The sequence below is a fragment of the Quercus suber genome, unplaced genomic scaffold, assembly GCF_002906115.3.
Source record: "Quercus suber isolate HL8 unplaced genomic scaffold, Cork oak 2.0 scaffold_119, whole genome shotgun sequence".
NCBI lineage: Eukaryota > Viridiplantae > Streptophyta > Magnoliopsida > Fagales > Fagaceae > Quercus > Quercus suber.
This window is the reverse complement of record NW_027069584.1, coordinates 893,976-904,988: the sequence shown is the minus strand read 5'-3', so window position 1 is coordinate 904,988 and position 11,013 is coordinate 893,976.

Genomic DNA, 11,013 nt, shown 5'->3' with positions numbered 1-11,013 from the left:
TTCACCCGTAGATAGAAGGACTTAAATTTCGACCAAGACACTTGTGAGTAACTTGGTTCGTTCTTCCACTCGTAGGTAGAAGGACCTAAATTTTGTATGTTAGGACATATGTGTTTTCACTTGCTAAGAACATATGTCACTTATTTATGTAAATTGGCTAAATCCTTTGACAAAACGGACTCTACTTGTAATTGGATAGTTCTAGGTCTTTTTAATATTTCAAGAAATAAGGTTTCAAGGTCAAGTGTTGAAATCATCAAGTCTGTCCAAGAAAAAGCCAGCTAAAGTGCAAATTCATTAAAGCTCGACACTTGCTTGATAGCTACCTCGACACCTGCTATCTGTCGAGATTTAAAATTTCAAATTTTCTTGAGATCCGTGAATTTGCTTTTGGGCCTTCTTTTCTCCAAACCCTAAACATATAAAAGGATTATTTTAAGAGTCGTCAAGTGTGACACAAGTTGAGAAAACATTGAGCAATCTCTGTTCAAGAAAATTGTGATCTTGACCTAGTTCATCTTCTCTGAAGAAGTTGCTGTGTATTTGCATCATAAGGTTTTGTGACCAAGCATCTTCCTAATCTTCATCATGTAGGATGAACTGAAGAACTTTGCAGCCAACCTCTCTTCCTTAAGTTGGTGTTCTGAAGTCACGTACTGGGATCCGCGCATTGGTTAGTCACGTACTTGGGAGCCGTGCATGAAAGGTAGGAACTATCACTACAGATCAAGCCCAATTGGGTATTGGGGTAAGGGTTCAATTGTAGGTTGGTAAGGTACTTGGGATTCCTTTACTTGTAACCGCTTGATTTGATAATAGTGGAGTTTCGGGAATGGTAACCTGAAAATCACCCAGTGGGGTTTTTGCCGCGAGGTTTTTCCCCATTCGTAAACAAATCACCATGTCATTTAATTTCCGCTGCATATTTAGTTTTTGGTGATTTGTTTGTGCTTCCATGCAATTGCATGATAAATTGATCAATTAATAACTTGGCTAATTAATTAATTGGTTTAGTCACAAGAGGTCATTCAGTTTGTGGCCTATCAAGTGGTATCAGAGCAGGCACACTCTGATTAGGTTTAATTTTTGCTGTGTTGATCCATTAACCCCTGTTTGTCATAGATAGAGGACAGTATTTAATTATACCTCCTTTATTTGATGGTACTAACTATGCATACTGGAAAGTACGCATGAGAGCTTTCTTGCAGTCTCTAAATGAGAAGGTGTGGCAAGCTGTAGAGATTGGCTGGACCAAGCCAAATGAAGAACCGGCCGATTGGGATGACACAAAGATCAAAGCGGCTAACTTTAACAGCAGAGCGTTAAATGCCGTATTTAGCGCAGTCACCAATGAGGAGTTCAAGAAGATATCCTCAACTGAAACTGCTAAGGAGGCTTGGACCATCCTCCAGACAACCTATGAAGGAACAAAAGTTGTCAAAGATTCAAAACTTCAAAGGCTCACTACAAGCTTTGAAGAAATTAAGATGGAGGAGGATGAGTCGTTTGATGAGTTCTATGCCAAGTTGAAAGACATAGTGAACTCAGCCTTCAATCTTGGGGAAACCATCCCTGAACCCAAGGTTGTAAGGAAGCTGTTTAGATCTCTACCTGAGAGATTCCATACCAAGATTATGGCAATAGAAGAATCAAAGGATATTGACAAAATTCCTTTGACTGAGCTGGTTGGAAACTTGCAGACCTACGAGCTAGGACTATCTAGGATTGGTAAAACGGGTAAAGGCAAGAGCATGGCCTTGAAGGTAAAGAGCAATGATACAGATGAGTCTTCCGATGATGAAGATTCTAAGATGAAGTCCTACATCACAAGGCAGTTTAAGAAGTTTATGAAGAATGCCAATGGGAGGAACTTCGACAAGGACCGCAGACAATCCAGTTCTTCTCAGTTTAAGAGCCAAGACAAAAGGAAGAAGGATACTAAGGATGGCGGTCAGTACACTGTTCTGGCTAGACCAAAGTGCTTCGGATGTCATGGATTTGGTCACATGAAGCATGAATGCCCAACCTATCTCAAGAGCATTGGGAAGAGTAAGGCACTTGCTGCAACCATGAGTGACACTAAGCCCGAAGATGATTCCGACAATGAGGATGACGGAATCTTAAATGCCTTCACTGCCACAGTCAATCCTACTGAAGGGATTATTGAAAAAGTGGATGAAGAAGAAGAACTGGTGGAGTCCAAATTTGAGAAAATGGATGATCAAGATGATATCCACTCAGCCTATGAGAAGCTTTACAAGCTCTCTGAGAAGCATGAGAAATTGTATAGGCTAGCCACTAAGAAGCTCAGTGATGTGGAACTTGATCGTGAAGAGTTGTCCACAAAGTTTGATGAGGCAAATCAAACTATTGGAGCACTGAGATTTGTGAACAACTTTTTAGCTAAGAAGACCAAGAAGCTTGAAGCTGAGCTGTTTCAAGTTAGAGCTCAATTGGAGAGGACTTCAAGTGCAAAACTTGATGAGATGCTGAGCAATCAGAAACTGCTTCGAATCGAACAGGCTTAGGGTATGGTCTTTCTTTTTCTAATACTGCTTCTACTAGTAATATTATTTTTGTTTCTCTTGCTAATAACACTGAAATTGGGAACACTGATGTTAAAATTGAATTAGCTAGTGAGAACTTAGACAAAGGTAAATCTATCTTAGGAGCACCCCCTAATCAAGATAAGAAAGATGCTAAAAACCCTAGGACTAAGAAGGCTAACTCTTAAAAGTCTAAACAAAAGAAGCAGCATCTCTGTCATCATTGTGGAGCTGTCGGTCATACTTGACCTAATTGCTATAAATGGCTAGCCACTCAACAGAGCAACGGCATGATAGCATCTGGAAGCCAAAATTAGTTTCGATCCTCTCTTGCTCCTTTTGGAGATCTTCTGAAAGCCCTCATGTTCCTTTCAAACTTGAACGGTTTCAATTCTTCTCCCTCACCGTCTGTTCAAGGGTTCAATCAAAGGAAAGGCTCTTCCAATGTCTAGAAGAAAAAGGACTCTAAGTGATTTCATCACTTTCTTTTCCCTTCTTGCTTTTCTTGTTTGTTGCATTGCTTGTGTGTTTTGCATTTTCTTTGAGTTAGTCTAGTTTTATGCTTTGTTTTGTTTAACATGTTTTTGTGTATTTTGCTTTCAGTTTTGTTTACTTTTGTTTTTAATATAAAAAAAAAAATTTGAAAAATCAGAAAAATACAACAACAGTGTGTGGTTTGTGTACTTTGGTACTTGTGTACCTTGGATGGCCATTGAAACAAAGTTTCTAAACTTTGTATCTTTTGTAGCTTAGATGAGTATCTTTATGCACAACTAAGCAAGTGAGCTTTGTGGCTCTTGTTTGTGATGAGTAAGATTAAGTTATCTCTTAAAGCTTAACACTCATATCATTCTTTTTTACGAGTAGGACTAGAAAATTCTAAGAGAAATGCATAAATAACCATCTCACCACTGTTGCTCGCCAATCATAAATGACACCTGTATGCTTTGGCATAGCAAAAGTGCAATGTCAAAGACATTTGTATGCTTCGGCATAGCAAAAGTGCGATGTCAAATGCTTAACATCTTGGGTATTTCTTTTCTCTCTTTTTATGCCCATATATGGTATGCCAAAATAAAAGAAAATATGCAAAGAAAATAAAAAGCAAAAGGATAAAAAAAAAAAACTTTAAATATGGTTGCAAGCGTGTATTCTAGGAGATGTGGGAGTTATAGGATGTACCTCGAAGGTGATAGTCCCCATCAAACAGTTATGATTATGTATGAGTTAAAGTTATTTTCTTATATCTCAGATCATCATAACATGTATACACATATGCAATCTTGCGATGTTTTTCACACACAACACGCAATATTTTTTGCTACTTTTGATACATGTGCATGTACAATGTGATTTGGCTGTCACAAAGGTTTTACATGTGCTAATGTATGCTCACTAAATTGTCTTGACTTGTTTTTGAAAAATAAAATTGGTTAGACTTGTTTAGTGTGTGTGTGTTTTTTTTAGGATCCATGTGCTTAATTCTTTGTTGAGAGATGATTTTGAGAGCTTTATATGTTGATTGGATCAATGGTTGAGGTGTTTGTTGGATTGCATTCATGTCTGTGGTTTTCACTTCTCGAAAACTACTTTTTCAACCTGGCTCGACACCTCCTCGACACCTCCTTGATACTTGGTTATTTGTCGAGCATCTCAAGCCTTTTTCTTATCGCAATTTCAACACCTCTTCGACACCTGGTGGATCGATCGAGAAAGTTCCTGTCTCCTTGACACCTCCTCGACACCTTGTCGATTGATCGAGCTTCTGTTCTTTGAAATTGGTCTTGTACTTCAACACCTCTCAATACCTCCATCTGTCGATGGCCAAATTCTCGACACCTCTCTCGACAACTTCCTCGATACCTTTTGACACCTCAACTGTCGAGAATTACTGAGGTGTCTATAAAAGGACCTGTCACGATTTTTCACTCATTTCCTTGATCTCTCTCGATCTGTCTAAAGGCTTTTCATCTCCCAACCACTTTTCTCTCACTCAAATCTTCAAATCCTCTTCTTTTTCAGCCTTCTCTTGGTTTCAATCACTTGGTAAGTTCATTTTTCCCTTCCTTTTTCATGCATTGCATGTTTTGAAACCTAGTTTTTGGGATTTTGAAAATTTTTGGGGTTTTTCAAAATTGGTGAGTTTTTCTTGAAATTTTGGGTTGGGTTTTCACTTAAATGCTTTCAAAATGTCATACATTGCATTCCATGTGCATTAGAATGATATTTACATGCATTTAGATGTGTGTTCTATGCTGTGTGCTAGTAGGATTGGATTGGGCTAAGCCCATGATGCCTTTTGATTTGTATGTCACATGCTCATACATTCCCATGCATACGTTCTTTTTGTTTAACATATTTGATCTATTTGAACTGTGTTGGGACTTTTCTGATTGTCTCTATCTCTATCTCTTTCTCATTCTTTTACGTTAGTAGTGTCTATGGCACCCAAACGTAAATCCACTCATATTCAGAACCCTCTGCGTTCTGGAGCTCCCTGTTCTTCTGACTCTGCTCCTCTTAACCTTCGGTTCCGTGATGAAGATGCCCACAAGACATTTACGGAGAACTTTTCTCGACGAGGTGTTCATTCGGAACGCCAAGTCATTTTGGCGGACTTCGCCGACACTGACCTTCCCTCTGTCATTCACAGTAGGGGATGGGAGTCACTGTGTGACGTCCCAGTCACTTGTCCTCTCGTGCTGATACAGGAGTTTTACTCCAATATGCATGAGATAGATCGTTCAGTACCTCTCTTTTTCACTCGCGTTCAAGGTACGCGCATCCCTGTCACACCGCAGCTAGTTGCGGATGTGCTTAGGGTTCCTAGGATAGATTTTCCTAACTATCCCTCTTGTGAGCGTCTGAGGACTGTGTCCAAAGATAAGCTCATCTTTGCCTTTTGTCAGCGCCTTGCTGATTGGGGTGAGCATCAGTACACATTATGTAGGCCTTGAAAGTTCAATATGGGTATGAAATACCCTTGAACATTTGGACCCCAAAATATAAAAATACCAATTCAAGCTTTATATCAAACAATTAATGTACGGAACATGATAATAAGCCAATAACAGAATTGATAGACAATCTAAGCCAAATATAAATACATCCACAGCAGTAAATATAAGACAAAGATAAAGGGAAGAACGATGCAAACACACGGATAACACACGATGCGTTATCGAAGAGGAAACTGAAGTCCTCGGCGTAAAACCTCTTCGCCGCCCTCCAAGCGGTGATAAAATTCACTAAAGAATGTAGTTGGGATACATGAATAGCAGAAGCCCCTCCAACCCTAATCTACCCAAGTACCTAAGCCCTCCAATCTTCTTGCTCCAACGAGGTTACACTGAACCTATTTCTTCTTTAGCTTCCCGGATTCCGCTACTTGACCATAGCATCAACCAATGTATATTAGTTCATTCCAAACTGCTTCCCTCAGCACCAAATAAACCTTCTCACAGACGTGAGTGTGGTGAGATAAGGATTTGGTAAAAGACCTTTCAAGGGTATGACAATGGAGAGGAAGAGAGTAGAGGAACTTGTAGAGTTTCGTAGATGAAGATTGGGGATGAGCCAATCTTGTTTTTCTCTAGAGTTTTCTCTCACAAAAATTCTCTCTAGAAGCTCTCTACATTTAGTGGGTATAAGGGTCTATATATAGTGAGGTGATATGAGAATACGAAGAGACAGATTTTTGCCAAACAGGGTAAATTGGCGGCTTGGTCTCTCGGCTTGTCCAAGTCACGAAATCAAGTCGCGACGTAACGGCCTGGCCATCCTGGGACTTTTGTCCCGTAGTGTGACAGCTGGCGCGACCCTTCAGCTTCCCTGCATGCATCTCACATGCCTGGAGTTGGTGACTTGCAGCCGCGAGCCACCCGCCAGTCCCACCCGCGAAGCTCTGCTCCTTTGCATATACTTGAGCTTTTCTTTACAACTTCTCACATACTACCCTTACAATAATCCCACATAAATACAGGGTTACTAAGTGCTTAATTTACAAGTAAATTGGCACGGAATAAAGCCAACACAATGGTTGATAATTTTCAACCTTACAGGCCTTTTGCTAAAGGTCCTAGATTCCTAAATATGGTGATGACATTTGTACTCCATCCTCTCTCTCACTACAACTCTATCACAGAGCCTCGAGCTCGATTTTTGTTATCTCTTTTAGAGCATCTTACTATAGATTTTCCTTTTCACTTTATTCTTTCTATCATAGATATTCATCTTGATTCGGCGTCTCGTGATAAGCTCATTTTTCCTTCCGCTATCACGAGGATCTTACGCCCTTTTTCTATTCCCTTTCCTGTGTCCGACAACTTCACACACATTTATGTCGTAGATGTCGCTACCGTAAAACGTAGTGAGGCGCAGTTTAGGTTGAGAAAGATGGATTCCACTCCTCCCTCCCGTTCTGCTCCATCCAGATCAGCTCCATCTACATCTGCTCCTTTTACCTCTACGGGCGATGTATCTCTAGGAGACATTATGGCGCAGCTGCAGCGCATGGACACTCGCCTTGATACACTCTCCACTGAGTTGTATCAGGTAAATGTTCATGTTGGTCGTATTGCACGATGGCAGGCAACCATGGGTGGTTTTGCTCTAGAGCCTACTCCTTCACCACCTACTCTAGTAGCTTCAGATTCTGAGGATGAGGATGAGGATGATGATGATGATAATGATGGAGATGCTAACTTTACTGATGAGATGTCTACATGACACTCTACCCTTTGTCACTCGTGACAAAAAGGGAGAGTAATTTTGGGTTATGAGAGTAGTCATCTTAGGGAGAGAGTTAGTATAGGACATTTTTGATAGGGGGAGTGTTGATAGTTTGAGGGATGTAGTGAGGTTTTAATGTATCTTTTCTTTTCTATTCTTTATAGATACATTGATCTTGTATATGAGGTCCTTTGACCATTTTTAAATACATTGTACTTATACTTCTTTATATATGTGGATGTATGTTTCTTTCACCTCTCTCTTCATGTGTTGTTTCTTCTCTATCTTTATACACATGTTCATTATCTTTGTATGCAATCTATTATTTCTGTTTCACACAAGATGCCTTGATGAGTTTTGTTTAAAGTGTTTCAGAAATACAAGTTGTCAAAGTCTACTTGCCATAAACTCTCTCAAGAGTTTGTATTAGGATAGATTTTATTGTATTCAACAAGTGAATATGAGTTTAGTGATTTATGACTTCTCTCATATGTTCATTTGTTTGTTGTGGTTTTATCACGGATTACCAAAGGGGGAGATTATTAGGACATAAATGTTTTCACTTGTTAAGAACATATGTCACTTATTTATGTAAATTGGCTAAATCCTTTGACAAAACACACTCTACTTGTAATTGGGTAGTTCTAGGTGTTTTTAATATTTCAAGAAACAAGATTTCAAAGTCAAGTGTTGAAGTCATCAAGTCTGTCCAAGAAAAAGCAAGCTGAAGCGCAAATTCATTAAAGCTCGACACCTGCTCGATAGTTACCTCGACACATGCTATCTGTCGAGATTTAAAATTTCAGATTTTCTGATTTGATTTTCTTGGGATCTGTGAATATGCTTTTGGGCCTTCTTTTTTCCAAACCCTAAACATATAAAAGGATTGTTTTAAGAGCCATCAAGTGTGACACAAGTTGAGAAAATATTGAGCAATCTCTATTCAAGCAAATTGTGATCAAAGACGAAGTTCTTGACCTAGTTCATCTTCTCTGAAGAAGTTACTGTGTACTTGCACCATAGGGTTTTGTGACCAAGCATCTTCATGATCTTCATCATGTAGGATGAACTGAAAAACTTTGCAGCCAACCTCTCTTCCTTAAGTTAGTGTTCTGAAGTCGCGTACTGGGATCCGCGCATTGGTTAGTCACGTACTTGGGAGCCGTGCATCAAAGGTGGTAACTGTCACTACAGATTAAGTCCAATTGGGTATTGGGGTAAGGGTTCAACTGTAGTTTGGTAAGGTACTTGAGATTCCTTTACTTGTAACCGCTTAATTTGATAATAGTAGAGTTTCGAAAATGGTGACCTGAAAATCACCCGGTAGAGTTTTTGTCGCGAGGTTTTTCTCCATTCATAAACAAATCACCGTGTCATTTAATTTCCGTTGCATATTTAGTTTTTGGTGATTTGTTTGTGCTTCCACGCAATTGCATGATAAATTGATTAATTAATAACTTGGCTAATTAATTAATTGGTTTAGTCACAAAGGGTCATTCAGTTTATGGCCTATCATTGTACCAAGGCGCTTGCTGGTGGCTTGGTTCGTCCTTCCACCTGTAATAAGAAGGACTTAAATTTCGTATCAAGGCACTTGCTAGTAGTCCTTCCACTCGTACGTAGTAGGACTTTCAATTTCGACCAAGCCACTCGTGAGTGACTTAGTACGTACTTCCATCAGTCGGCGAAAGGACATAAATTTTGTACCAAGGCACTCTTTAGTAGCTTGGTTAGTCTTTCCACCCATAGGTAGTAGGACTACAAATTTCGACCAAGACACTCGTGAGTAACTTGGTTTGTCCTTCCACCCATAGGTAAAAAAGACTTAAATTTTGTACCAAGGCACATGTGAGTGACTTCGTTCGTACTTCCACCTATATGTAGTATGACTTAAATTTCTTACCAAGGCACTCGTTGGTGGCTTGGTTCATCCTTTCACCTGTAGGTAGGAGGACTTTAAATTTCGACCAAGGCACCTGTGAATGACTTGGTTCGTCCTTCCACCCATAGGTAAAAGGACTTAAATTTTGTACCAAGGCACTTGCTAGTAGCTTGGTTAGTCCTTCCACTCGTACGTAGTAGGACTTTCAATTTCAATTGAGCCACTCGTGAGTGACTTGGTTCGTAATAGGTGGAAGGACTTAAATTTTATTCCAAGGCACTTGTTGGTGGCTTGGTTAGTCTTTCTACCCGTAGGTAGTAGGACATTAATTTCGACCAAGGCACTTATGAGTGACTTGGTTCGTTCTTTCACCCATAGATAGAAGGACTTAAATTTTGTACCAAGGCAATCGTGAGTGACTTGGTTCGTCTTTCCACCCGTAGGTAGTAGGACTTAAATTTTTTACCAAGGCACCCATTGGTGACTTGGTTCGTCCTTCCACCCGTAGGTACGAGGACTTCAAATTTCGACCAAGGCACCCGTGACTGACTTCTTCCTTCCATCCGTAAGTAGAAGGACTTAATTTTTGACCAAGACACTTATGAATGACTTGGTTCGTCCTTCCACCCGTAGATAGAAGGACTTAAATTTTGTACCAAGGCACTTGCTGGTGGCTTGGTTCGTCCTCCCACCCGTAGGTAGTAGGACTTTGATTTCGATCAAGGCACTCGTGAGTGACTTTGTTCGTCCTTCCACCGGTAGATAGAAGGACTTAAATTTTGTATCGAGGCACTTGTAAGTGACTTGGTTCGTCCTTCCAGCTGTAGGTCGTAGGACTTAATTTTTTTACTAAGTCATTTGTTGGTGACTTGGTTTGTCCTTCCACCCATAGGTAGGAGGACTTCAAATTTCGACCAAGGTACCTATGACTAACTTCTTCCTTCCATCCATTGGTAGAAGGACTTAAATTTCGACCAAGACACTCATGAGTGACTTGGTTCGTCCTTCCATCCGTAGGTAGAAGGACTTAAATTTTGTACCAAGGCATTTGCCGGTGGCTTGGTTCATCCTTCCACCCATCATTAGTAGGACTTAAATTTCGTACCAAGGCACTTGTTGGTGGCTTGGTTAGTCCTTCCACCCGTAGGTAGTAGGACTTTTAATTTTGACCAATCCACTCGTGAGTGACTTGGTTCGTCCTTCCACCCATCGGTGGAAGGACTTATATTTTGTACCAAGGCACTCGTTGGCGGCTTGGTTAGTCTTTCCACTCGTAGGTAGTAGGACTTTAAATTTTGACCAAGGCACCCGTGATTGACTTGGTTTGTCCTTCCACCAGTAGGTAAGAAGAATTAAATTTTGTACCAAAACAATTGTGAGTGACTTGGTTCGTCCTTCCACCCGTAGGTAGTAGAACTTAAATTTTTTACTAAGCACTCTTTGGTAGCTTGGTTCGTCCTTCCACCCATCGGTAGGAGGACTTTAAATTTTGACCAAGGCATCTGTGAGTGACTTGGTTCATCCTTCCACCCGCAGGTAGAAGGACTTAAATGTTGACCAAGACACTCGTGAATGACCTGGTTCGTCCTTCCACTCATACATAGAAGGACTTAAATTTCAACCAAGACACTCATGAGTGACTTGGTTCGTTTTTCCACCCGTAGGTAGAATGACTTAAATTTTGTACCAAGGCACTTGCCAGTGGCTTGGTATGTCATTCCACCCGTAGGTAGAAGGATTTAAATTTTGTACCAAGGTACTTGTTAGTGGCTTGGTTAGTCCTTCCTCCCATAGGTAGTAGGACTTTTAATTTCGACCAAGCCACTCGTGAGTGACTTGGTTCGTCCTTCCACC